This window comes from Eleutherodactylus coqui, chromosome 1 (assembly GCF_035609145.1).
Source record: "Eleutherodactylus coqui strain aEleCoq1 chromosome 1, aEleCoq1.hap1, whole genome shotgun sequence".
In the NCBI taxonomy this organism is placed as follows: domain Eukaryota; kingdom Metazoa; phylum Chordata; class Amphibia; order Anura; family Eleutherodactylidae; genus Eleutherodactylus; species Eleutherodactylus coqui.
The window spans coordinates 58,983,656-59,006,677 of record NC_089837.1 but is presented as its reverse complement, the minus strand read 5'-3'; the positions used below and the strand labels follow the sequence as shown (position 1 = coordinate 59,006,677).

General features: G+C 48.4%; 41 non-coding genes across 41 annotated transcripts; 14 read left to right on the top strand and 27 right to left on the bottom strand.

Annotated features, from left to right (window-relative positions):
• Window positions 1-455: 455 nt before the first annotated feature.
• Window positions 456-539, bottom strand: TRNAR-UCU (transfer RNA arginine (anticodon UCU)). Its single transcript is given in 2 exon segments — window positions 456-491; window positions 503-539. It is a non-coding gene; the product is annotated as a tRNA-Arg (tRNA).
• A 170-nt stretch (window positions 540-709) lies between these two features.
• Window positions 710-782, top strand: TRNAA-CGC (transfer RNA alanine (anticodon CGC)). The gene has a single exon. It is a non-coding gene; the product is annotated as a tRNA-Ala (tRNA).
• A 258-nt stretch (window positions 783-1,040) lies between these two features.
• On the bottom strand, window positions 1,041-1,114 carry TRNAN-GUU (transfer RNA asparagine (anticodon GUU)). Its single transcript has one exon. It is a non-coding gene; the product is annotated as a tRNA-Asn (tRNA).
• Window positions 1,115-1,912: 798 nt separating this feature from the next.
• On the bottom strand, window positions 1,913-1,996 carry TRNAR-UCU (transfer RNA arginine (anticodon UCU)). The gene is given in 2 exon segments: window positions 1,913-1,948; window positions 1,960-1,996. It is a non-coding gene; the product is annotated as a tRNA-Arg (tRNA).
• Window positions 1,997-2,166: 170 nt separating this feature from the next.
• Window positions 2,167-2,239, top strand: TRNAA-CGC (transfer RNA alanine (anticodon CGC)). Its single transcript has one exon. It is a non-coding gene; the product is annotated as a tRNA-Ala (tRNA).
• Window positions 2,240-2,497: 258 nt separating this feature from the next.
• On the bottom strand, window positions 2,498-2,571 carry TRNAN-GUU (transfer RNA asparagine (anticodon GUU)). The gene has a single exon. It is a non-coding gene; the product is annotated as a tRNA-Asn (tRNA).
• A 798-nt stretch (window positions 2,572-3,369) lies between these two features.
• Window positions 3,370-3,453, bottom strand: TRNAR-UCU (transfer RNA arginine (anticodon UCU)). The gene is given in 2 exon segments: window positions 3,370-3,405; window positions 3,417-3,453. It is a non-coding gene; the product is annotated as a tRNA-Arg (tRNA).
• Window positions 3,454-3,623: 170 nt separating this feature from the next.
• TRNAA-CGC (transfer RNA alanine (anticodon CGC)) lies at window positions 3,624-3,696 on the top strand. The gene has a single exon. It is a non-coding gene; the product is annotated as a tRNA-Ala (tRNA).
• Window positions 3,697-3,954: 258 nt separating this feature from the next.
• TRNAN-GUU (transfer RNA asparagine (anticodon GUU)) lies at window positions 3,955-4,028 on the bottom strand. Its single transcript has one exon. It is a non-coding gene; the product is annotated as a tRNA-Asn (tRNA).
• A 798-nt stretch (window positions 4,029-4,826) lies between these two features.
• On the bottom strand, window positions 4,827-4,910 carry TRNAR-UCU (transfer RNA arginine (anticodon UCU)). Its single transcript is given in 2 exon segments — window positions 4,827-4,862; window positions 4,874-4,910. It is a non-coding gene; the product is annotated as a tRNA-Arg (tRNA).
• A 170-nt stretch (window positions 4,911-5,080) lies between these two features.
• TRNAA-CGC (transfer RNA alanine (anticodon CGC)) lies at window positions 5,081-5,153 on the top strand. The gene has a single exon. It is a non-coding gene; the product is annotated as a tRNA-Ala (tRNA).
• Window positions 5,154-5,411: 258 nt separating this feature from the next.
• Window positions 5,412-5,485, bottom strand: TRNAN-GUU (transfer RNA asparagine (anticodon GUU)). The gene has a single exon. It is a non-coding gene; the product is annotated as a tRNA-Asn (tRNA).
• A 798-nt stretch (window positions 5,486-6,283) lies between these two features.
• On the bottom strand, window positions 6,284-6,367 carry TRNAR-UCU (transfer RNA arginine (anticodon UCU)). The gene is given in 2 exon segments: window positions 6,284-6,319; window positions 6,331-6,367. It is a non-coding gene; the product is annotated as a tRNA-Arg (tRNA).
• Window positions 6,368-6,869: 502 nt separating this feature from the next.
• TRNAN-GUU (transfer RNA asparagine (anticodon GUU)) lies at window positions 6,870-6,943 on the bottom strand. The gene has a single exon. It is a non-coding gene; the product is annotated as a tRNA-Asn (tRNA).
• Window positions 6,944-7,741: 798 nt separating this feature from the next.
• On the bottom strand, window positions 7,742-7,825 carry TRNAR-UCU (transfer RNA arginine (anticodon UCU)). Its single transcript is given in 2 exon segments — window positions 7,742-7,777; window positions 7,789-7,825. It is a non-coding gene; the product is annotated as a tRNA-Arg (tRNA).
• A 170-nt stretch (window positions 7,826-7,995) lies between these two features.
• Window positions 7,996-8,068, top strand: TRNAA-CGC (transfer RNA alanine (anticodon CGC)). The gene has a single exon. It is a non-coding gene; the product is annotated as a tRNA-Ala (tRNA).
• A 258-nt stretch (window positions 8,069-8,326) lies between these two features.
• TRNAN-GUU (transfer RNA asparagine (anticodon GUU)) lies at window positions 8,327-8,400 on the bottom strand. Its single transcript has one exon. It is a non-coding gene; the product is annotated as a tRNA-Asn (tRNA).
• Window positions 8,401-9,198: 798 nt separating this feature from the next.
• On the bottom strand, window positions 9,199-9,282 carry TRNAR-UCU (transfer RNA arginine (anticodon UCU)). The gene is given in 2 exon segments: window positions 9,199-9,234; window positions 9,246-9,282. It is a non-coding gene; the product is annotated as a tRNA-Arg (tRNA).
• Window positions 9,283-9,452: 170 nt separating this feature from the next.
• TRNAA-CGC (transfer RNA alanine (anticodon CGC)) lies at window positions 9,453-9,525 on the top strand. Its single transcript has one exon. It is a non-coding gene; the product is annotated as a tRNA-Ala (tRNA).
• A 258-nt stretch (window positions 9,526-9,783) lies between these two features.
• On the bottom strand, window positions 9,784-9,857 carry TRNAN-GUU (transfer RNA asparagine (anticodon GUU)). Its single transcript has one exon. It is a non-coding gene; the product is annotated as a tRNA-Asn (tRNA).
• A 798-nt stretch (window positions 9,858-10,655) lies between these two features.
• TRNAR-UCU (transfer RNA arginine (anticodon UCU)) lies at window positions 10,656-10,739 on the bottom strand. The gene is given in 2 exon segments: window positions 10,656-10,691; window positions 10,703-10,739. It is a non-coding gene; the product is annotated as a tRNA-Arg (tRNA).
• A 501-nt stretch (window positions 10,740-11,240) lies between these two features.
• On the bottom strand, window positions 11,241-11,314 carry TRNAN-GUU (transfer RNA asparagine (anticodon GUU)). The gene has a single exon. It is a non-coding gene; the product is annotated as a tRNA-Asn (tRNA).
• A 798-nt stretch (window positions 11,315-12,112) lies between these two features.
• On the bottom strand, window positions 12,113-12,196 carry TRNAR-UCU (transfer RNA arginine (anticodon UCU)). Its single transcript is given in 2 exon segments — window positions 12,113-12,148; window positions 12,160-12,196. It is a non-coding gene; the product is annotated as a tRNA-Arg (tRNA).
• Window positions 12,197-12,366: 170 nt separating this feature from the next.
• Window positions 12,367-12,439, top strand: TRNAA-CGC (transfer RNA alanine (anticodon CGC)). The gene has a single exon. It is a non-coding gene; the product is annotated as a tRNA-Ala (tRNA).
• Window positions 12,440-12,697: 258 nt separating this feature from the next.
• TRNAN-GUU (transfer RNA asparagine (anticodon GUU)) lies at window positions 12,698-12,771 on the bottom strand. Its single transcript has one exon. It is a non-coding gene; the product is annotated as a tRNA-Asn (tRNA).
• Window positions 12,772-13,569: 798 nt separating this feature from the next.
• On the bottom strand, window positions 13,570-13,653 carry TRNAR-UCU (transfer RNA arginine (anticodon UCU)). The gene is given in 2 exon segments: window positions 13,570-13,605; window positions 13,617-13,653. It is a non-coding gene; the product is annotated as a tRNA-Arg (tRNA).
• Window positions 13,654-13,823: 170 nt separating this feature from the next.
• Window positions 13,824-13,896, top strand: TRNAA-CGC (transfer RNA alanine (anticodon CGC)). Its single transcript has one exon. It is a non-coding gene; the product is annotated as a tRNA-Ala (tRNA).
• A 258-nt stretch (window positions 13,897-14,154) lies between these two features.
• Window positions 14,155-14,228, bottom strand: TRNAN-GUU (transfer RNA asparagine (anticodon GUU)). Its single transcript has one exon. It is a non-coding gene; the product is annotated as a tRNA-Asn (tRNA).
• A 798-nt stretch (window positions 14,229-15,026) lies between these two features.
• TRNAR-UCU (transfer RNA arginine (anticodon UCU)) lies at window positions 15,027-15,110 on the bottom strand. The gene is given in 2 exon segments: window positions 15,027-15,062; window positions 15,074-15,110. It is a non-coding gene; the product is annotated as a tRNA-Arg (tRNA).
• Window positions 15,111-15,280: 170 nt separating this feature from the next.
• Window positions 15,281-15,353, top strand: TRNAA-CGC (transfer RNA alanine (anticodon CGC)). Its single transcript has one exon. It is a non-coding gene; the product is annotated as a tRNA-Ala (tRNA).
• A 258-nt stretch (window positions 15,354-15,611) lies between these two features.
• Window positions 15,612-15,685, bottom strand: TRNAN-GUU (transfer RNA asparagine (anticodon GUU)). Its single transcript has one exon. It is a non-coding gene; the product is annotated as a tRNA-Asn (tRNA).
• A 1,052-nt stretch (window positions 15,686-16,737) lies between these two features.
• On the top strand, window positions 16,738-16,810 carry TRNAA-CGC (transfer RNA alanine (anticodon CGC)). Its single transcript has one exon. It is a non-coding gene; the product is annotated as a tRNA-Ala (tRNA).
• Window positions 16,811-18,194: 1,384 nt separating this feature from the next.
• TRNAA-CGC (transfer RNA alanine (anticodon CGC)) lies at window positions 18,195-18,267 on the top strand. The gene has a single exon. It is a non-coding gene; the product is annotated as a tRNA-Ala (tRNA).
• Window positions 18,268-18,525: 258 nt separating this feature from the next.
• Window positions 18,526-18,599, bottom strand: TRNAN-GUU (transfer RNA asparagine (anticodon GUU)). The gene has a single exon. It is a non-coding gene; the product is annotated as a tRNA-Asn (tRNA).
• Window positions 18,600-19,651: 1,052 nt separating this feature from the next.
• Window positions 19,652-19,724, top strand: TRNAA-CGC (transfer RNA alanine (anticodon CGC)). The gene has a single exon. It is a non-coding gene; the product is annotated as a tRNA-Ala (tRNA).
• Window positions 19,725-20,854: 1,130 nt separating this feature from the next.
• Window positions 20,855-20,938, bottom strand: TRNAR-UCU (transfer RNA arginine (anticodon UCU)). The gene is given in 2 exon segments: window positions 20,855-20,890; window positions 20,902-20,938. It is a non-coding gene; the product is annotated as a tRNA-Arg (tRNA).
• Window positions 20,939-21,108: 170 nt separating this feature from the next.
• On the top strand, window positions 21,109-21,181 carry TRNAA-CGC (transfer RNA alanine (anticodon CGC)). The gene has a single exon. It is a non-coding gene; the product is annotated as a tRNA-Ala (tRNA).
• Window positions 21,182-21,439: 258 nt separating this feature from the next.
• TRNAN-GUU (transfer RNA asparagine (anticodon GUU)) lies at window positions 21,440-21,513 on the bottom strand. The gene has a single exon. It is a non-coding gene; the product is annotated as a tRNA-Asn (tRNA).
• A 798-nt stretch (window positions 21,514-22,311) lies between these two features.
• TRNAR-UCU (transfer RNA arginine (anticodon UCU)) lies at window positions 22,312-22,395 on the bottom strand. The gene is given in 2 exon segments: window positions 22,312-22,347; window positions 22,359-22,395. It is a non-coding gene; the product is annotated as a tRNA-Arg (tRNA).
• A 170-nt stretch (window positions 22,396-22,565) lies between these two features.
• Window positions 22,566-22,638, top strand: TRNAA-CGC (transfer RNA alanine (anticodon CGC)). Its single transcript has one exon. It is a non-coding gene; the product is annotated as a tRNA-Ala (tRNA).
• Window positions 22,639-22,896: 258 nt separating this feature from the next.
• On the bottom strand, window positions 22,897-22,970 carry TRNAN-GUU (transfer RNA asparagine (anticodon GUU)). Its single transcript has one exon. It is a non-coding gene; the product is annotated as a tRNA-Asn (tRNA).
• Window positions 22,971-23,022: the final 52 nt, after the last annotated feature.

Genomic DNA, 23,022 nt, shown 5'->3' with positions numbered 1-23,022 from the left:
TCTTCCTGGACAGCATAGTTTGAGAAATCGCTTTGTTTCTTTAGAAATGTCCTCTTCTCTGTCAATGCAGACATACATGCCTAAATACAGAAGATCATAGAATGGTAGAGCTTCCAACTCCAGGGTCATGGGGTCCAAGCCCCTGCTCAGTGCAGGATTACCTAAATCATTCCAGACAGACAGTTGTCCAGCCTTTGTTTGAACACTTCCATGGAAGGAGAACTCATCACCACCCGTGGTAACCTGTACCACTCAGTGATCACTCTCACTATCAGAAAGTTTTTTCTAATATGCCATTTAGAAAAGGGCTCTTTCCTTTGCACTGCAGATCAAAACTGAATGCTAAATCAGTCGCCTTAAAAAGCTGCAAGGCAGGGCTACGACAACAAATGAAGTCCTAGGCAGGTTTCTTGCCTAAGAGCACACTACAAGCTACCACAGTGCGCTAGAACATACGACTCTGGTGGGACTCGAACCCACAACCTTTGAATCACTTTCACTCTAGAAGTCCAATGCGCTATCCATTGCGCCACAGAGCCACTCCTAAGCCTTGCGCGTAGTCATTTTGTGGCTGGGAAAAGGCCAGTGCATCTCACTTTCGTGACATCTATACTTAAAGAAAAAAAGGCCTCAACTTTGGAAACTCTTGAATGCTGGGAATGTGCTAAAATTGCCGATCAGAGTAGACAGGTGTGTAAACAGCCGTCACGGGGGATTAGCTCACATGGTAGAGCGCTCGCTTCGCATGCGAGAGGTAGCGGGATCGATGCCCGCATCCTCCAAGATCTTTACTTGCCAGCGCTTTGAAACTCTAGCATGATGGCCTTTTTATCTTTGGCGCTCAAAGAACTGGCCTTCGATAGCTCAGCTGGTAGAGCGGAGGACTGTAGAAGCAAATTAGCAATCCTTAGGTCGCTGGTTCAATTCCGGCTCGAAGGACCTTTTTGGCTAGCATTACCATTTTGAAGCTTTCAAACGGCTCAGACGCACTGACAGCCACGGCTTTACGTGTAACATACGGCGCAAACAAAAGGCAAGCCCGTCCCTGGGTGGGCTTGAACCACCAACCTTTCGGTTAACAGCCGAACGCGCTAACCGATTGCGCCACAGAGACAACCACACGTTGTGCCGCAGGCCAAATCCTCAGTCAGGTCAACTATATTCTCTCAGGTGACTACCTAAACAATAATATCAAAAAAAGGAAAAGAAGAGATAAACTAGAAGACAACAGCGTGACTCCAAAGAGTACCCAACTGCCCACGGAGAGTGGCTCCCTGTTAGCGGCTTAGCAACAGTCAAAGGCTTCCTCAGCTTGGCCTCACCAGCGCCTTGTAAGCTATCCCAATGCAGCAGAGTGGCGCAGCGGAAGCGTGCTGGGCCCATAACCCAGAGGTCGATGGATCGAAACCATCCTCTGCTAGGAAGCTCAGTTTTTTGCAGTTCCTACCACATCCACATCTTCCTGGACAGCATAGTTTGAGAAATCGCTTTGTTTCTTTAGAAATGTCCTCTTCTCTGTCAATGCAGACATACATGCCTAAATACAGAAGATCATAGAATGGTAGAGCTTCCAACTCCAGGGTCATGGGGTCCAAGCCCCTGCTCAGTGCAGGATTACCTAAATCATTCCAGACAGACAGTTGTCCAGCCTTTGTTTGAACACTTCCATGGAAGGAGAACTCATCACCACCCGTGGTAACCTGTACCACTCAGTGATCACTCTCACTATCAGAAAGTTTTTTCTAATATGCCATTTAGAAAAGGGCTCTTTCCTTTGCACTGCAGATCAAAACTGAATGCTAAATCAGTCGCCTTAAAAAGCTGCAAGGCAGGGCTACGACAACAAATGAAGTCCTAGGCAGGTTTCTTGCCTAAGAGCACACTACAAGCTACCACAGTGCGCTAGAACATACGACTCTGGTGGGACTCGAACCCACAACCTTTGAATCACTTTCACTCTAGAAGTCCAATGCGCTATCCATTGCGCCACAGAGCCACTCCTAAGCCTTGCGCGTAGTCATTTTGTGGCTGGGAAAAGGCCAGTGCATCTCACTTTCGTGACATCTATACTTAAAGAAAAAAAGGCCTCAACTTTGGAAACTCTTGAATGCTGGGAATGTGCTAAAATTGCCGATCAGAGTAGACAGGTGTGTAAACAGCCGTCACGGGGGATTAGCTCACATGGTAGAGCGCTCGCTTCGCATGCGAGAGGTAGCGGGATCGATGCCCGCATCCTCCAAGATCTTTACTTGCCAGCGCTTTGAAACTCTAGCATGATGGCCTTTTTATCTTTGGCGCTCAAAGAACTGGCCTTCGATAGCTCAGCTGGTAGAGCGGAGGACTGTAGAAGCAAATTAGCAATCCTTAGGTCGCTGGTTCAATTCCGGCTCGAAGGACCTTTTTGGCTAGCATTACCATTTTGAAGCTTTCAAACGGCTCAGACGCACTGACAGCCACGGCTTTACGTGTAACATACGGCGCAAACAAAAGGCAAGCCCGTCCCTGGGTGGGCTTGAACCACCAACCTTTCGGTTAACAGCCGAACGCGCTAACCGATTGCGCCACAGAGACAACCACACGTTGTGCCGCAGGCCAAATCCTCAGTCAGGTCAACTATATTCTCTCAGGTGACTACCTAAACAATAATATCAAAAAAAGGAAAAGAAGAGATAAACTAGAAGACAACAGCGTGACTCCAAAGAGTACCCAACTGCCCACGGAGAGTGGCTCCCTGTTAGCGGCTTAGCAACAGTCAAAGGCTTCCTCAGCTTGGCCTCACCAGCGCCTTGTAAGCTATCCCAATGCAGCAGAGTGGCGCAGCGGAAGCGTGCTGGGCCCATAACCCAGAGGTCGATGGATCGAAACCATCCTCTGCTAGGAAGCTCAGTTTTTTGCAGTTCCTACCACATCCACATCTTCCTGGACAGCATAGTTTGAGAAATCGCTTTGTTTCTTTAGAAATGTCCTCTTCTCTGTCAATGCAGACATACATGCCTAAATACAGAAGATCATAGAATGGTAGAGCTTCCAACTCCAGGGTCATGGGGTCCAAGCCCCTGCTCAGTGCAGGATTACCTAAATCATTCCAGACAGACAGTTGTCCAGCCTTTGTTTGAACACTTCCATGGAAGGAGAACTCATCACCACCCGTGGTAACCTGTACCACTCAGTGATCACTCTCACTATCAGAAAGTTTTTTCTAATATGCCATTTAGAAAAGGGCTCTTTCCTTTGCACTGCAGATCAAAACTGAATGCTAAATCAGTCGCCTTAAAAAGCTGCAAGGCAGGGCTACGACAACAAATGAAGTCCTAGGCAGGTTTCTTGCCTAAGAGCACACTACAAGCTACCACAGTGCGCTAGAACATACGACTCTGGTGGGACTCGAACCCACAACCTTTGAATCACTTTCACTCTAGAAGTCCAATGCGCTATCCATTGCGCCACAGAGCCACTCCTAAGCCTTGCGCGTAGTCATTTTGTGGCTGGGAAAAGGCCAGTGCATCTCACTTTCGTGACATCTATACTTAAAGAAAAAAAGGCCTCAACTTTGGAAACTCTTGAATGCTGGGAATGTGCTAAAATTGCCGATCAGAGTAGACAGGTGTGTAAACAGCCGTCACGGGGGATTAGCTCACATGGTAGAGCGCTCGCTTCGCATGCGAGAGGTAGCGGGATCGATGCCCGCATCCTCCAAGATCTTTACTTGCCAGCGCTTTGAAACTCTAGCATGATGGCCTTTTTATCTTTGGCGCTCAAAGAACTGGCCTTCGATAGCTCAGCTGGTAGAGCGGAGGACTGTAGAAGCAAATTAGCAATCCTTAGGTCGCTGGTTCAATTCCGGCTCGAAGGACCTTTTTGGCTAGCATTACCATTTTGAAGCTTTCAAACGGCTCAGACGCACTGACAGCCACGGCTTTACGTGTAACATACGGCGCAAACAAAAGGCAAGCCCGTCCCTGGGTGGGCTTGAACCACCAACCTTTCGGTTAACAGCCGAACGCGCTAACCGATTGCGCCACAGAGACAACCACACGTTGTGCCGCAGGCCAAATCCTCAGTCAGGTCAACTATATTCTCTCAGGTGACTACCTAAACAATAATATCAAAAAAAGGAAAAGAAGAGATAAACTAGAAGACAACAGCGTGACTCCAAAGAGTACCCAACTGCCCACGGAGAGTGGCTCCCTGTTAGCGGCTTAGCAACAGTCAAAGGCTTCCTCAGCTTGGCCTCACCAGCGCCTTGTAAGCTATCCCAATGCAGCAGAGTGGCGCAGCGGAAGCGTGCTGGGCCCATAACCCAGAGGTCGATGGATCGAAACCATCCTCTGCTAGGAAGCTCAGTTTTTTGCAGTTCCTACCACATCCACATCTTCCTGGACAGCATAGTTTGAGAAATCGCTTTGTTTCTTTAGAAATGTCCTCTTCTCTGTCAATGCAGACATACATGCCTAAATACAGAAGATCATAGAATGGTAGAGCTTCCAACTCCAGGGTCATGGGGTCCAAGCCCCTGCTCAGTGCAGGATTACCTAAATCATTCCAGACAGACAGTTGTCCAGCCTTTGTTTGAACACTTCCATGGAAGGAGAACTCATCACCACCCGTGGTAACCTGTACCACTCAGTGATCACTCTCACTATCAGAAAGTTTTTTCTAATATGCCATTTAGAAAAGGGCTCTTTCCTTTGCACTGCAGATCAAAACTGAATGCTAAATCAGTCGCCTTAAAAAGCTGCAAGGCAGGGCTACGACAACAAATGAAGTCCTAGGCAGGTTTCTTGCCTAAGAGCACACTACAAGCTACCACAGTGCGCTAGAACATACGACTCTGGTGGGACTCGAACCCACAACCTTTGAATCACTTTCACTCTAGAAGTCCAATGCGCTATCCATTGCGCCACAGAGCCACTCCTAAGCCTTGCGCGTAGTCATTTTGTGGCTGGGAAAAGGCCAGTGCATCTCACTTTCGTGACATCTATACTTAAAGAAAAAAAGGCCTCAACTTTGGAAACTCTTGAATGCTGGGAATGTGCTAAAATTGCCGATCAGAGTAGACAGGTGTGTAAACAGCCGTCACGGGGGATTAGCTCACATGGTAGAGCGCTCGCTTCGCATGCGAGAGGTAGCGGGATCGATGCCCGCATCCTCCAAGATCTTTACTTGCCAGCGCTTTGAAACTCTAGCATGATGGCCTTTTTATCTTTGGCGCTCAAAGAACTGGCCTTCGATAGCTCAGCTGGTAGAGCGGAGGACTGTAGAAGCAAATTAGCAATCCTTAGGTCGCTGGTTCAATTCCGGCTCGAAGGACCTTTTTGGCTAGCATTACCATTTTGAAGCTTTCAAACGGCTCAGACGCACTGACAGCCACGGCTTTACGTGTAACATACGGCGCAAACAAAAGGCAAGCCCGTCCCTGGGTGGGCTTGAACCACCAACCTTTCGGTTAACAGCCGAACGCGCTAACCGATTGCGCCACAGAGACAACCACACGTTGTGCCGCAGGCCAAATCCTCAGTCAGGTCAACTATATTCTCTCAGGTGACTACCTAAACAATAATATCAAAAAAAGGAAAAGAAGAGATAAACTAGAAGACAACAGCGTGACTCCAAAGAGTACCCAACTGCCCACGGAGAGTGGCTCCCTGTTAGCGGCTTAGCAACAGTCAAAGGCTTCCTCAGCTTGGCCTCACCAGCGCCTTGTAAGCTATCCCAATGCAGCAGAGTGGCGCAGCGGAAGCGTGCTGGGCCCATAACCCAGAGGTCGATGGATCGAAACCATCCTCTGCTAGGAAGCTCAGTTTTTTGCAGTTCCTACCACATCCACATCTTCCTGGACAGCATAGTTTGAGAAATCGCTTTGTTTCTTTAGAAATGTCCTCTTCTCTGTCAATGCAGACATACATGCCTAAATACAGAAGATCATAGAATGGTAGAGCTTCCAACTCCAGGGTCATGGGGTCCAAGCCCCTGCTCAGTGCAGGATTACCTAAATCATTCCAGACAGACAGTTGTCCAGCCTTTGTTTGAACACTTCCATGGAAGGAGAACTCATCACCACCCGTGGTAACCTGTACCACTCAGTGATCACTCTCACTATCAGAAAGTTTTTTCTAATATGCCATTTAGAAAAGGGCTCTTTCCTTTGCACTGCAGATCAAAACTGAATGCTAAATCAGTCGCCTTAAAAAGCTGCAAGGCAGGGCTACGACAACAAATGAAGTCCTAGGCAGGTTTCTTGCCTAAGAGCACACTACAAGCTACCACAGTGCGCTAGAACATACGACTCTGGTGGGACTCGAACCCACAACCTTTGAATCAATTTCACTCTAGAAGTCCAATGCGCTATCCATTGCGCCACAGAGCCACTCCTAAGCCTTGCGCGTAGTCATTTTGTGGCTGGGAAAAGGCCAGTGCATCTCACTTTCGTGACATCTATACTTAAAGAAAAAAAGGCCTCAACTTTGGAAACTCTTGAATGCTGGGAATGTGCTAAAATTGCCGATCAGAGTAGACAGGTGTGTAAACAGCCGTCACGGGGGATTAGCTCACATGGTAGAGCGCTCGCTTCGACATGCGAGAGGTAGCGGGATCGATGCCCGCATCCTCCAAGATCTTTACTTGCCAGCGCTTTGAAACTCTAGCATGATGGCCTTTTTATCTTTGGCGCTCAAAGAACTGGCCTTCGATAGCTCAGCTGGTAGAGCGGAGGACTGTAGAAGCAAATTAGCAATCCTTAGGTCGCTGGTTCAATTCCGGCTCGAAGGACCTTTTTGGCTAGCATTACCATTTTGAAGCTTTCAAACGGCTCAGACGCACTGACAGCCACGGCTTTACGTGTAACATACGGCGCAAACAAAAGGCAAGCCCGTCCCTGGGTGGGCTTGAACCACCAACCTTTCGGTTAACAGCCGAACGCGCTAACCGATTGCGCCACAGAGACAACCACACGTTGTGCCGCAGGCCAAATCCTCAGTCAGGTCAACTATATTCTCTCAGGTGACTACCTAAACAATAATATCAAAAAAAGGAAAAGAAGAGATAAACTAGAAGACAACAGCGTGACTCCAAAGAGTACCCAACTGCCCACGGAGAGTGGCTCCCTGTTAGCGGCTTAGCAACAGTCAAAGGCTTCCTCAGCTTGGCCTCACCAGCGCCTTGTAAGCTATCCCAATGCAGCAGAGTGGCGCAGCGGAAGCGTGCTGGGCCCATAACCCAGAGGTCGATGGATCGAAACCATCCTCTGCTAGGAAGCTCAGTTTTTTGCAGTTCCTACCACATCCACATCTTCCTGGACAGCATAGTTTGAGAAATCGCTTTGTTTCTTTAGAAATGTCCTCTTCTCTGTCAATGCAGACATACATGCCTAAATACAGAAGATCATAGAATGGTAGAGCTTCCAACTCCAGGGTCATGGGGTCCAAGCCCCTGCTCAGTGCAGGATTACCTAAATCATTCCAGACAGACAGTTGTCCAGCCTTTGTTTGAACACTTCCATGGAAGGAGAACTCATCACCACCCGTGGTAACCTGTACCACTCAGTGATCACTCTCACTATCAGAAAGTTTTTTCTAATATGCCATTTAGAAAAGGGCTCTTTCCTTTGCACTGCAGATCAAAACTGAATGCTAAATCAGTCGCCTTAAAAAGCTGCAAGGCAGGGCTACGACAACAAATGAAGTCCTAGGCAGGTTTCTTGCCTAAGAGCACACTACAAGCTACCACAGTGCGCTAGAACATACGACTCTGGTGGGACTCGAACCCACAACCTTTGAATCACTTTCACTCTAGAAGTCCAATGCGCTATCCATTGCGCCACAGAGCCACTCCTAAGCCTTGCGCGTAGTCATTTTGTGGCTGGGAAAAGGCCAGTGCATCTCACTTTCGTGACATCTATACTTAAAGAAAAAAAGGCCTCAACTTTGGAAACTCTTGAATGCTGGGAATGTGCTAAAATTGCCGATCAGAGTAGACAGGTGTGTAAACAGCCGTCACGGGGGATTAGCTCACATGGTAGAGCGCTCGCTTCGCATGCGAGAGGTAGCGGGATCGATGCCCGCATCCTCCAAGATCTTTACTTGCCAGCGCTTTGAAACTCTAGCATGATGGCCTTTTTATCTTTGGCGCTCAAAGAACTGGCCTTCGATAGCTCAGCTGGTAGAGCGGAGGACTGTAGAAGCAAATTAGCAATCCTTAGGTCGCTGGTTCAATTCCGGCTCGAAGGACCTTTTTGGCTAGCATTACCATTTTGAAGCTTTCAAACGGCTCAGACGCACTGACAGCCACGGCTTTACGTGTAACATACGGCGCAAACAAAAGGCAAGCCCGTCCCTGGGTGGGCTTGAACCACCAACCTTTCGGTTAACAGCCGAACGCGCTAACCGATTGCGCCACAGAGACAACCACACGTTGTGCCGCAGGCCAAATCCTCAGTCAGGTCAACTATATTCTCTCAGGTGACTACCTAAACAATAATATCAAAAAAAGGAAAAGAAGAGATAAACTAGAAGACAACAGCGTGACTCCAAAGAGTACCCAACTGCCCACGAAGAGTGGCTCCCTGTTAGCGGCTTAGCAACAGTCAAAGGCTTCCTCAGTTTGGCCTCACCAGCGCCTTGTAAGCTATCCCAATGCAGCAGAGTGGCGCAGCGGAAGCGTGCTGGGCCCATAACCCAGAGGTCGATGGATCGAAACCATCCTCTGCTAGGAAGCTCAGTTTTTTGCAGTTCCTACCACATCCACATCTTCCTGGACAGCATAGTTTGAGAAATCGCTTTGTTTCTTTAGAAATGTCCTCTTCTCTGTCAATGCAGACATACATGCCTAAATACAGAAGATCATAGAATGGTAGAGCTTCCAACTCCAGGGTCATGGGGTCCAAGCCCCTGCTCAGTGCAGGATTACCTAAATCATTCCAGACAGACAGTTGTCCAGCCTTTGTTTGAACACTTCCATGGAAGGAGAACTCATCACCACCCGTGGTAACCTGTACCACTCAGTGATCACTCTCACTATCAGAAAGTTTTTTCTAATATGCCATTTAGAAAAGGGCTCTTCCCTTTGCACTGCAGATCAAAACTGAATGCTAAATCAGTCGCCTTAAAAAGCTGCAAGGCAGGGCTACGACAACAAATGAAGTCCTAGGCAGGTTTCTTGCCTAAGAGCACACTACAAGCTACCACAGTGCGCTAGAACATACGACTCTGGTGGGACTCGAACCCACAACCTTTGAATCACTTTCACTCTAGAAGTCCAATGCGCTATCCATTGCGCCACAGAGCCACTCCTAAGCCTTGCGCGTAGTCATTTTGTGGCTGGGAAAAGGCCAGTGCATCTCACTTTCGTGACATCTATACTTAAAGAAAAAAAGGCCTCAACTTTGGAAACTCTTGAATGCTGGGAATGTGCTAAAATTGCCGATCAGAGTAGACAGGTGTGTAAACAGCCGTCACGGGGGATTAGCTCACATGGTAGAGCGCTCGCTTCGCATGCGAGAGGTAGCGGGATCGATGCCCGCATCCTCCAAGATCTTTACTTGCCAGCGCTTTGAAACTCTAGCATGATGGCCTTTTTATCTTTGGCGCTCAAAGAACTAGCCTTCGATAGCTCAGCTGGTAGAGCGGAGGACTGTAGAAGCAAATTAGCAATCCTTAGGTCGCTGGTTCAATTCCGGCTCGAAGGACCTTTTTGGCTAGCATTACCATTTTGAAGCTTTCAAACGGCTCAGACGCACTGACAGCCACGGCTTTACGTGTAACATACGGCGCAAACAAAAGGCAAGCCCGTCCCTGGGTGGGCTTGAACCACCAACCTTTCGGTTAACAGCCGAACGCGCTAACCGATTGCGCCACAGAGACAACCACACGTTGTGCCGCAGGCCAAATCCTCAGTCAGGTCAACTATATTCTCTCAGGTGACTACCTAAACAATAATATCAAAAAAAGGAAAAGAAGAGATAAACTAGAAGACAACAGCGTGACTCCAAAGAGTACCCAACTGCCCACGGAGAGTGGCTCCCTGTTAGCGGCTTAGCAACAGTCAAAGGCTTCCTCAGCTTGGCCTCACCAGCGCCTTGTAAGCTATCCCAATGCAGCAGAGTGGCGCAGCGGAAGCGTGCTGGGCCCATAACCCAGAGGTCGATGGATCGAAACCATCCTCTGCTAGGAAGCTCAGTTTTTTGCAGTTCCTACCACATCCACATCTTCCTGGACAGCATAGTTTGAGAAATCGCTTTGTTTCTTTAGAAATGTCCTCTTCTCTGTCAATGCAGACATACATGCCTAAATACAGAAGATCATAGAATGGTAGAGCTTCCAACTCCAGGGTCATGGGGTCCAAGCCCCTGCTCAGTGCAGGATTACCTAAATCATTCCAGACAGACAGTTGTCCAGCCTTTGTTTGAACACTTCCATGGAAGGAGAACTCATCACCACCCGTGGTAACCTGTACCACTCAGTGATCACTCTCACTATCAGAAAGTTTTTTCTAATATGCCATTTAGAAAAGGGCTCTTTCCTTTGCACTGCAGATCAAAACTGAATGCTAAATCAGTCGCCTTAAAAAGCTGCAAGGCAGGGCTACGACAACAAATGAAGTCCTAGGCAGGTTTCTTGCCTAAGAGCACACTACAAGCTACCACAGTGCGCTAGAACATACGACTCTGGTGGGACTCGAACCCACAACCTTTGAATCACTTTCACTCTAGAAGTCCAATGCGCTATCCATTGCGCCACAGAGCCACTCCTAAGCCTTGCGCGTAGTCATTTTGTGGCTGGGAAAAGGCCAGTGCATCTCACTTTCGTGACATCTATACTTAAAGAAAAAAAGGCCTCAACTTTGGAAACTCTTGAATGCTGGGAATGTGCTAAAATTGCCGATCAGAGTAGACAGGTGTGTAAACAGCCGTCACGGGGGATTAGCTCACATGGTAGAGCGCTCGCTTCGCATGCGAGAGGTAGCGGGATCGATGCCTGCATCCTCCAAGATCTTTACTTGCCAGCGCTTTGAAACTCTAGCATGATGGCCTTTTTATCTTTGGCGCTCAAAGAACTGGCCTTCGATAGCTCAGCTGGTAGAGCGGAGGACTGTAGAAGCAAATTAGCAATCCTTAGGTCGCTGGTTCAATTCCGGCTCGAAGGACCTTTTTGGCTAGCATTACCATTTTGAAGCTTTCAAACGGCTCAGACGCACTGACAGCCACGGCTTTACGTGTAACATACGGCGCAAACAAAAGGCAAGCCCGTCCCTGGGTGGGCTTGAACCACCAACCTTTCGGTTAACAGCCGAACGCGCTAACCGATTGCGCCACAGAGACAACCACACGTTGTGCCGCAGGCCAAATCCTCAGTCAGGTCAACTATATTCTCTCAGGTGACTACCTAAACAATAATATCAAAAAAAGGAAAAGAAGAGATAAACTAGAAGACAACAGCGTGACTCCAAAGAGTACCCAACTGCCCACGGAGAGTGGCTCCCTGTTAGCGGCTTAGCAACAGTCAAAGGCTTCCTCAGCTTGGCCTCACCAGCGCCTTGTAAGCTATCCCAATGCAGCAGAGTGGCGCAGCGGAAGCGTGCTGGGCCCATAACCCAGAGGTCGATGGATCGAAACCATCCTCTGCTAGGAAGCTCAGTTTTTTGCAGTTCCTACCACATCCACATCTTCCTGGACAGCATAGTTTGAGAAATCGCTTTGTTTCTTTAGAAATGTCCTCTTCTCTGTCAATGCAGACATACATGCCTAAATACAGAAGATCATAGAATGGTAGAGCTTCCAACTCCAGGGTCATGGGGTCCAAGCCCCTGCTCAGTGCAGGATTACCTAAATCATTCCAGACAGACAGTTGTCCAGCCTTTGTTTGAACACTTCCATGGAAGGAGAACTCATCACCACCCGTGGTAACCTGTACCACTCAGTGATCACTCTCACTATCAGAAAGTTTTTTCTAATATGCCATTTAGAAAAGGGCTCTTTCCTTTGCACTGCAGATCAAAACTGAATGCTAAATCAGTCGCCTTAAAAAGCTGCAAGGCAGGGCTACGACAACAAATGAAGTCCTAGGCAGGTTTCTTGCCTAAGAGCACACTACAAGCTACCACAGTGCGCTAGAACATACGACTCTGGTGGGACTCGAACCCACAACCTTTGAATCACTTTCACTCTAGAAGTCCAATGCGCTATCCATTGCGCCACAGAGCCACTCCTAAGCCTTGCGCGTAGTCATTTTGTGGCTGGGAAAAGGCCAGTGCATCTCACTTTCGTGACATCTATACTTAAAGAAAAAAAGGCCTCAACTTTGGAAACTCTTGAATGCTGGGAATGTGCTAAAATTGCCGATCAGAGTAGACAGGTGTGTAAACAGCCGTCACGGGGGATTAGCTCACATGGTAGAGCGCTCGCTTCGCATGCGAGAGGTAGCGGGATCGATGCCCGCATCCTCCAAGATCTTTACTTGCCAGCGCTTTGAAACTCTAGCATGATGGCCTTTTTATCTTTGGCGCTCAAAGAACTGGCCTTCGATAGCTCAGCTGGTAGAGCGGAGGACTGTAGAAGCAAATTAGCAATCCTTAGGTCGCTGGTTCAATTCCGGCTCGAAGGACCTTTTTGGCTAGCATTACCATTTTGAAGCTTTCAAACGGCTCAGACGCACTGACAGCCACGGCTTTACGTGTAACATACGGCGCAAACAAAAGGCAAGCCCGTCCCTGGGTGGGCTTGAACCACCAACCTTTCGGTTAACAGCCGAACGCGCTAACCGATTGCGCCACAGAGACAACCACACGTTGTGCCGCAGGCCAAATCCTCAGTCAGGTCAACTATATTCTCTCAGGTGACTACCTAAACAATAATATCAAAAAAAGGAAAAGAAGAGATAAACTAGAAGACAACAGCGTGACTCCAAAGAGTACCCAACTGCCCACGGAGAGTGGCTCCCTGTTAGCGGCTTAGCAACAGTCAAAGGCTTCCTCAGCTTGGCCTCACCAGCGCCTTGTAAGCTATCCCAATGCAGCAGAGTGGCGCAGCGGAAGCGTGCTGGGCCCATAACCCAGAGGTCGATGGATCGAAACCATCCTCTGCTAGGAAGCTCAGTTTTTTGCAGTTCCTACCACATCCACATCTTCCTGGACAGCATAGTTTGAGAAATCGCTTTGTTTCTTTAGAAATGTCCTCTTCTCTGTCAATGCAGACATACATGCCTAAATACAGAAGATCATAGAATGGTAGAGCTTCCAACTCCAGGGTCATGGGGTCCAAGCCCCTGCTCAGTGCAGGATTACCTAAATCATTCCAGACAGACAGTTGTCCAGCCTTTGTTTGAACACTTCCATGGAAGGAGAACTCATCACCACCCGTGGTAACCTGTACCACTCAGTGATCACTCTCACTATCAGAAAGTTTTTTCTAATATGCCATTTAGAAAAGGGCTCTTTCCTTTGCACTGCAGATCAAAACTGAATGCTAAATCAGTCGCCTTAAAAAGCTGCAAGGCAGGGCTACGACAACAAATGAAGTCCTAGGCAGGTTTCTTGCCTAAGAGCACACTACAAGCTACCACAGTGCGCTAGAACATACGACTCTGGTGGGACTCGAACCCACAACCTTTGAATCACTTTCACTCTAGAAGTCCAATGCGCTATCCATTGCGCCACAGAGCCACTCCTAAGCCTTGCGCGTAGTCATTTTGTGGCTGGGAAAAGGCCAGTGCATCTCACTTTCGTGACATCTATACTTAAAGAAAAAAAGGCCTCAACTTTGGAAACTCTTGAATGCTGGGAATGTGCTAAAATTGCCGATCAGAGTAGACAGGTGTGTAAACAGCCGTCACGGGGGATTAGCTCACATGGTAGAGCGCTCGCTTCGCATGCGAGAGGTAGCGGGATCGATGCCCGCATCCTCCAAGATCTTTACTTGCCAGCGCTTTGAAACTCTAGCATGATGGCCTTTTTATCTTTGGCGCTCAAAGAACTGGCCTTCGATAGCTCAGCTGGTAGAGCGGAGGACTGTAGAAGCAAATTAGCAATCCTTAGGTCGCTGGTTCAATTCCGGCTCGAAGGACCTTTTTGGCTAGCATTACCATTTTGAAGCTTTCAAACGGCTCAGACGCACTGACAGCCACGGCTTTACGTGTAACATACGGCGCAAACAAAAGGCAAGCCCGTCCCTGGGTGGGCTTGAACCACCAACCTTTCGGTTAACAGCCGAACGCGCTAACCGATTGCGCCACAGAGACAACCACACGTTGTGCCGCAGGCCAAATCCTCAGTCAGGTCAACTATATTCTCTCAGGTGACTACCTAAACAATAATATCAAAAAAAGGAAAAGAAGAGATAAACTAGAAGACAACAGCGTGACTCCAAAGAGTACCCAACTGCCCACGGAGAGTGGCTCCCTGTTAGCGGCTTAGCAACAGTCAAAGGCTTCCTCAGCTTGGCCTCACCAGCGCCTTGTAAGCTATCCCAATGCAGCAGAGTGGCGCAGCGGAAGCGTGCTGGGCCCATAACCCAGAGGTCGATGGATCGAAACCATCCTCTGCTAGGAAGCTCAGTTTTTTGCAGTTCCTACCACATCCACATCTTCCTGGACAGCATAGTTTGAGAAATCGCTTTGTTTCTTTAGAAATGTCCTCTTCTCTGTCAATGCAGACATACATGCCTAAATACAGAAGATCATAGAATGGTAGAGCTTCCAACTCCAGGGTCATGGGGTCCAAGCCCCTGCTCAGTGCAGGATTACCTAAATCATTCCAGACAGACAGTTGTCCAGCCTTTGTTTGAACACTTCCATGGAAGGAGAACTCATCACCACCCGTGGTAACCTGTACCACTCAGTGATCACTCTCACTATCAGAAAGTTTTTTCTAATATGCCATTTAGAAAAGGGCTCTTTCCTTTGCACTGCAGATCAAAACTGAATGCTAAATCAGTCGCCTTAAAAAGCTGCAAGGCAGGGCTACGACAACAAATGAAGTCCTAGGCAGGTTTCTTGCCTAAGAGCACACTACAAGCTACCACAGTGCGCTAGAACATACGACTCTGGTGGGACTCGAACCCACAACCTTTGAATCACTTTCACTCTAGAAGTCCAATGCGCTATCCATTGCGCCACAGAGCCACTCCTAAGCCTTGCGCGTAGTCATTTTGTGGCTGGGAAAAGGCCAGTGCATCTCACTTTCGTGACATCTATACTTAAAGAAAAAAAGGCCTCAACTTTGGAAACTCTTGAATGCTGGGAATGTGCTAAAATTGCCGATCAGAGTAGACAGGTGTGTAAACAGCCGTCACGGGGGATTAGCTCACATGGTAGAGCGCTCGCTTCGCATGCGAGAGGTAGCGGGATCGATGCCCGCATCCTCCAAGATCTTTACTTGCCAGCGCTTTGAAACTCTAGCATGATGGCCTTTTTATCTTTGGCGCTCAAAGAACTGGCCTTCGATAGCTCAGCTGGTAGAGCGGAGGACTGTAGAAGCAAATTAGCAATCCTTAGGTCGCTGGTTCAATTCCGGCTCGAAGGACCTTTTTGGCTAGCATTACCCTTTTGAAGCTTTCAAACGGCTCAGACGCACTGACAGCCACGGCTTTACGTGTAACATACGGCGCAAACAAAAGGCAAGCCCGTCCCTGGGTGGGCTTGAACCACCAACCTTTCGGTTAACAGCCGAACGCGCTAACCGATTGCGCCACAGAGACAACCACACGTTGTGCCGCAGGCCAAATCCTCAGTCAGGTCAACTATATTCTCTCAGGTGACTACCTAAACAATAATATCAAAAAAAGGAAAAGAAGAGATAAACTAGAAGACAACAGCGTGACTCCAAAGAGTACCCAACTGCCCACGGAGAGTGGCTCCCTGTTAGCGGCTTAGCAACAGTCAAAGGCTTCCTCAGCTTGGCCTCACCAGCGCCTTGTAAGCTATCCCAATGCAGCAGAGTGGCGCAGCGGAAGCGTGCTGGGCCCATAACCCAGAGGTCGATGGATCGAAACCATCCTCTGCTAGGAAGCTCAGTTTTTTGCAGTTCCTACCACATCCACATCTTCCTGGACAGCATAGTTTGAGAAATCGCTTTGTTTCTTTAGAAATGTCCTCTTCTCTGTCAATGCAGACATACATGCCTAAATACAGAAGATCATAGAATGGTAGAGCTTCCAACTCCAGGGTCATGGGGTCCAAGCCCCTGCTCAGTGCAGGATTACCTAAATCATTCCAGACAGACAGTTGTCCAGCCTTTGTTTGAACACTTCCATGGAAGGAGAACTCATCACCACCCGTGGTAACCTGTACCACTCAGTGATCACTCTCACTATCAGAAAGTTTTTTCTAATATGCCATTTAGAAAAGGGCTCTTTCCTTTGCACTGCAGATCAAAACTGAATGCTAAATCAGTCGCCTTAAAAAGCTGCAAGGCAGGGCTACGACAACAAATGAAGTCCTAGGCAGGTTTCTTGCCTAAGAGCACACTACAAGCTACCACAGTGCGCTAGAACATACGACTCTGGTGGGACTCAAACCCACAACCTTTGAATCACTTTCACTCTAGAAGTCCAATGCGCTATCCATTGCGCCACAGAGCCACTCCTAAGCCTTGCGCGTAGTCATTTTGTGGCTGGGAAAAGGCCAGTGCATCTCACTTTCGTGACATCTATACTTAAAGAAAAAAAGGCCTCAACTTTGGAAACTCTTGAATGCTGGGAATGTGCTAAAATTGCCGATCAGAGTAGACAGGTGTGTAAACAGCCGTCACGGGGGATTAGCTCACATGGTAGAGCGCTCGCTTCGCATGCGAGAGGTAGCGGGATCGATGCCCGCATCCTCCAAGATCTTTACTTGCCAGCGCTTTGAAACTCTAGCATGATGGCCTTTTTATCTTTGGCGCTCAAAGAACTGGCCTTCGATAGCTCAGCTGGTAGAGCGGAGGACTGTAGAAGCAAATTAGCAATCCTTAGGTCGCTGGTTCAATTCCGGCTCGAAGGACCTTTTTGGCTAGCATTACCATTTTGAAGCTTTCAAACGGCTCAGACGCACTGACAGCCACGGCTTTACGTGTAACATACGGCGCAAACAAAAGGCAAGCCCGTCCCTGGGTGGGCTTGAACCACCAACCTTTCGGTTAACAGCCGGACGCGCTAACCGATTGCGCCACAGAGACAACCACACGTTGTGCCGCAGGCCAAATCCTCAGTCAGGTCAACTATATTCTCTCAGGTGACTACCTAAACAATAATATCAAAAAAAGGAAAAGAAGAGATAAACTAGAAGACAACAGCGTGACTCCAAAGAGTACCCAACTGCCCACGGAGAGTGGCTCCCTGTTAGCGGCTTAGCAACAGTCAAAGGCTTCCTCAGCTTGGCCTCACCAGCGCCTTGTAAGCTATCCCAATGCAGCAGAGTGGCGCAGCGGAAGCGTGCTGGGCCCATAACCCAGAGGTCGATGGATCGAAACCATCCTCTGCTAGGAAGCTCAGTTTTTTGCAGTTCCTACCACATCCACATCTTCCTGGACAGCATAGTTTGAGAAATCGCTTTGTTTCTTTAGAAATGTCCTCTTCTCTGTCAATGCAGACATACATGCCTAAATACAGAAGATCATAGAATGGTAGAGCTTCCAACTCCAGGGTCATGGGGTCCAAGCCCCTGCTCAGTGCAGGATTACCTAAATCATTCCAGACAGACAGTTGTCCAGCCTTTGTTTGAACACTTCCATGGAAGGAGAACTCATCACCACCCGTGGTAACCTGTACCACTCAGTGATCACTCTCACTATCAGAAAGTTTTTTCTAATATGCCATTTAGAAAAGGGCTCTTTCCTTTGCACTGCAGATCAAAACTGAATGCTAAATCAGTCGCCTTAAAAAGCTGCAAGGCAGGGCTACGACAACAAATGAAGTCCTAGGCAGGTTTCTTGCCTAAGAGCACACTACAAGCTACCACAGTGCGCTAGAACATACGACTCTGGTGGGACTCGAACCCACAACCTTTGAATCACTTTCACTCTAGAAGTCCAATGTGCTATCCATTGCGCCACAGAGCCACTCCTAAGCCTTGCGCGTAGTCATTTTGTGGCTGGGAAAAGGCCAGTGCATCTCACTTTCGTGACATCTATACTTAAAGAAAAAAAGGCCTCAACTTTGGAAACTCTTGAATGCTGGGAATGTGCTAAAATTGCCGATCAGAGTAGACAGGTGTGTAAACAGCCGTCACGGGGGATTAGCTCACATGGTAGAGCGCTCGCTTCGCATGCGAGAGGTAGCGGGATCGATGCCCGCATCCTCCAAGATCTTTACTTGCCAGCGCTTTGAAACTCTAGCATGATGGCCTTTTTATCTTTGGCGCTCAAAGAACTGGCCTTCGATAGCTCAGCTGGTAGAGCGGAGGACTGTAGAAGCAAATTAGCAATCCTTAGGTCGCTGGTTCAATTCCGGCTCGAAGGACCTTTTTGGCTAGCATTACCATTTTGAAGCTTTCAAACGGCTCAGACGCACTGACAGCCACGGCTTTACGTGTAACATACGGCGCAAACAAAAGGCAAGCCCGTCCCTGGGTGGGCTTGAACCACCAACCTTTCGGTTAACAGCCGAACGCGCTAACCGATTGCGCCACAGAGACAACCACACGTTGTGCCGCAGGCCAAATCCTCAGTCAGGTCAACTATATTCTCTCAGGTGACTACCTAAACAATAATATCAAAAAAAGGAAAAGAAGAGATAAACTAGAAGACAACAGCGTGAATCCAAAGAGTACCCAACTGCCCACGGAGAGTGGCTCCCTGTTAGCGGCTTAGCAACAGTCAAAGGCTTCCTCAGCTTGGCCTCACCAGCACCTTGTAAGCTATCCCAATGCAGCAGAGTGGCGCAGCGGAAGCGTGCTGGGCCCATAACCCAGAGGTCGATGGATCGAAACCATCCTCTGCTAGGAAGCTCAGTTTTTTGCAGTTCCTACCACATCCACATCTTCCTGGACAGCATAGTTTGAGAAATCGCTTTGTTTCTTTAGAAATGTCCTCTTCTCTGTCAATGCAGACATACATGCCTAAATACAGAAGATCATAGAATGGTAGAGCTTCCAACTCCAGGGTCATGGGGTCCAAGCCCCTGCTCAGTGCAGGATTACCTAAATCATTCCAGACAGACAGTTGTCCAGCCTTTGTTTGAACACTTCCATGGAAGGAGAACTCATCACCACCCGTGGTAACCTGTACCACTCAGTGATCACTCTCACTATCAGAAAGTTTTTTCTAATATGCCATTTAGAAAAGGGCTCTTTCCTTTGCACTGCAGATCAAAACTGAATGCTAAATCAGTCGCCTTAAAAAGCTGCAAGGCAGGGCTACGACAACAAATGAAGTCCTAGGCAGGTTTCTTGCCTAAGAGCACACTACAAGCTACCACAGTGCGCTAGAACATACGACTCTGGTGGGACTCGAACCCACAACCTTTGAATCACTTTCACTCTAGAAGTCCAATGTGCTATCCATTGCGCCACAGAGCCACTCCTAAGCCTTGCGCGTAGTCATTTTGTGGCTGGGAAAAGGCCAGTGCATCTCACTTTCGTGACATCTATACTTAAAGAAAAAAAGGCCTCAACTTTGGAAACTCTTGAATGCTGGGAATGTGCTAAAATTGCCGATCAGAGTAGACAGGTGTGTAAACAGCCGTCACGGGGGATTAGCTCACATGGTAGAGCGCTCGCTTCGCATGCGAGAGGTAGCGGGATCGATGCCCGCATCCTCCAAGATCTTTACTTGCCAGCGCTTTGAAACTCTAGCATGATGGCCTTTTTATCTTTGGCGCTCAAAGAACTGGCCTTCGATAGCTCAGCTGGTAGAGCGGAGGACTGTAGAAGCAAATTAGCAATCCTTAGGTCGCTGGTTCAATTCCGGCTCGAAGGACCTTTTTGGCTAGCATTACCATTTTGAAGCTTTCAAACGGCTCAGACGCACTGACAGCCACGGCTTTACGTGTAACATACGGCGCAAACAAAAGGCAAGCCCGTCCCTGGGTGGGCTTGAACCACCAACCTTTCGGTTAACAGCCGGACGCGCTAACCGATTGCGCCACAGAGACAACCACACGTTGTGCCGCAGGCCAAATCCTCAGTCAGGTCAACTATATTCTCTCAGGTGACTACCTAAACAATAATATCAAAAAAAGGAAAAGAAGAGATAAACTAGAAGACAACAGCGTGACTCCAAAGAGTACCCAACTGCCCACGGAGAGTGGCTCCCTGTTAGCGGCTTAGCAACAGTCAAAGGCTTCCTCAGCTTGGCCTCACCAGCGCCTTGTAAGCTATCCCAATGCAGCAGAGTGGCGCAGCGGAAGCGTGCTGGGCCCATAACCCAGAGGTCGATGGATCGAAACCATCCTCTGCTAGGAAGCTCAGTTTTTTGCAGTTCCTACCACATCCACATCTTCCTGGACAGCATAGTTTGAGAAATCGCTTTGTTTCTTTAGAAATGTCCTCTTCTCTGTCAATGCAGACATACATGCCTAAATACAGAAGATCATAGAATGGTAGAGCTTCCAACTCCAGGGTCATGGGGTCCAAGCCCCTGCTCAGTGCAGGATTACCTAAATCATTCCAGACAGACAGTTGTCCAGCCTTTGTTTGAACACTTCCATGGAAGGAGAACTCATCACCACCCGTGGTAACCTGTACCACTCAGTGATCACTCTCACTATCAGAAAGTTTTTTCTAATATGCCATTTAGAAAAGGGCTCTTTCCTTTGCACTGCAGATCAAAACTGAATGCTAAATCAGTCGCCTTAAAAAGCTGCAAGGCAGGGCTACGACAACAAATGAAGTCCTAGGCAGGTTTCTTGCCTAAGAGCACACTACAAGCTACCACAGTGCGCTAGAACATACGACTCTGGTGGGACTCGAACCCACAACCTTTGAATCACTTTCACTCTAGAAGTCCAATGCGCTATCCATTGCGCCACAGAGCCACTCCTAAGCCTTGCGCGTAGTCATTTTGTGGCTGGGAAAAGGCCAGTGCATCTCACTTTCGTGACATCTATACTTAAAGAAAAAAAGGCCTCAACTTTGGAAACTCTTGAATGCTGGGAATGTGCTAAAATTGCCGATCAGAGTAGACAGGTGTGTAAACAGCCGTCACGGGGGATTAGCTCACATGGTAGAGCGCTCGCTTCGCATGCGAGAGGTAGCGGGATCGATGCCCGCATCCTCCAAGATCTTTACTTGCCAGCGCTTTGAAACTCTAGCATGATGGCCTTTTTATCTTTGGCGCTCAAAGAACTGGCCTTCGATAGCTCAGCTGGTAGAGCGGAGGACTGTAGAAGCAAATTAGCAATCCTTAGGTCGCTGGTTCAATTCCGGCTCGAAGGACCTTTTTGGCTAGCATTACCATTTTGAAGCTTTCAAACGGCTCAGACGCACTGACAGCCACGGCTTTACGTGTAACATACGGCGCAAACAAAAGGCAAGCCCGTCCCTGGGTGGGCTTGAACCACCAACCTTTCGGTTAACAGCCGAACGCGCTAACCGATTGCGCCACAGAGACAACCACACGTTGTGCCGCAGGCCAAATCCTCAGTCAGGTCAACTATATTCTCTCAGGTGACTACCTAAACAATAATATCAAAAAAAGGAAAAGAAGAGATAAACTAGAAGACAACAGCGTGACTCCAAAGAGTACCCAACTGCCCACGGAGAGTGGCTCCCTGTTAGCGGCTTAGCAACAGTCAAAGGCTTCCTCAGCTTGGCCTCACCAGCGCCTTGTAAGCTATCCCAATGCAGCAGAGTGGCGCAGCGGAAGCGTGCTGGGCCCATAACCCAGAGGTCGATGGATCGAAACCATCCTCTGCTAGGAAGCTCAGTTTTTTGCAGTTCCTACCACATCCACATCTTCCTGGACAGCATAGTTTGAGAAATCGCTTTGTTTCTTTAGAAATGTCCTCTTCTCTGTCAATGCAGACATACATGCCTAAATACAGAAGATCATAGAATGGTAGAGCTTCCAACTCCAGGGTCATGGGGTCCAAGCCCCTGCTCAGTGCAGGATTACCTAAATCATTCCAGACAGACAGTTGTCCAGCCTTTGTTTGAACACTTCCATGGAAGGAGAACTCATCACCACCCGTGGTAACCTGTACCACTCAGTGATCACTCTCACTATCAGAAAGTTTTTTCTAATATGCCATTTAGAAAAGGGCTCTTCCCTTTGCACTGCAGATCAAAACTGAATGCTAAATCAGTCGCCTTAAAAAGCTGCAAGGCAGGGCTACGACAACAAATGAAGTCCTAGGCAGGTTTCTTGCCTAAGAGCACACTACAAGCTACCACAGTGCGCTAGAACATACGACTCTGGTGGGACTCGAACCCACAACCTTTGAATCACTTTCACTCTAGAAGTCCAATGCGCTATCCATTGCGCCACAGAGCCACTCCTAAGCCTTGCGCGTAGTCATTTTGTGGCTGGGAAAAGGCCAGTGCATCTCACTTTCGTGACATCTATACTTAAAGAAAAAAAGGCCTCAACTTTGGAAACTCTTGAATGCTGGGAATGTGCTAAAATTGCCGATCAGAGTAGACAGGTGTGTAAACAGCCGTCACGGGGGATTAGCTCACATGGTAGAGCGCTCGCTTCGCATGCGAGAGGTAGCGGGATCGATGCCCGCATCCTCCAAGATCTTTACTTGCCAGCGCTTTGAAACTCTAGCATGATGGCCTTTTTATCTTTGGCGCTCAAAGAACTGGCCTTCGATAGCTCAGCTAGTAGAGCGGAGGACTGTAGAAGCAAATTAGCAATCCTTAGGTCGCTGGTTCAATTCCGGCTCGAAGGACCTTTTTGGCTAGCATTACCATTTTGAAGCTTTCAAACGGCTCAGACGCACTGACAGCCACGGCTTTACGTGTAACATACGGCGCAAACAAAAGGCAAGCCCGTCCCTGGGTGGGCTTGAACCACCAACCTTTCGGTTAACAGCCGAACGCGCTAACCGATTGCGCCACAGAGACAACCACACGTTGTGCCGCAGGCCAAATCCTCAGTCAGGTCAACTATATTCTC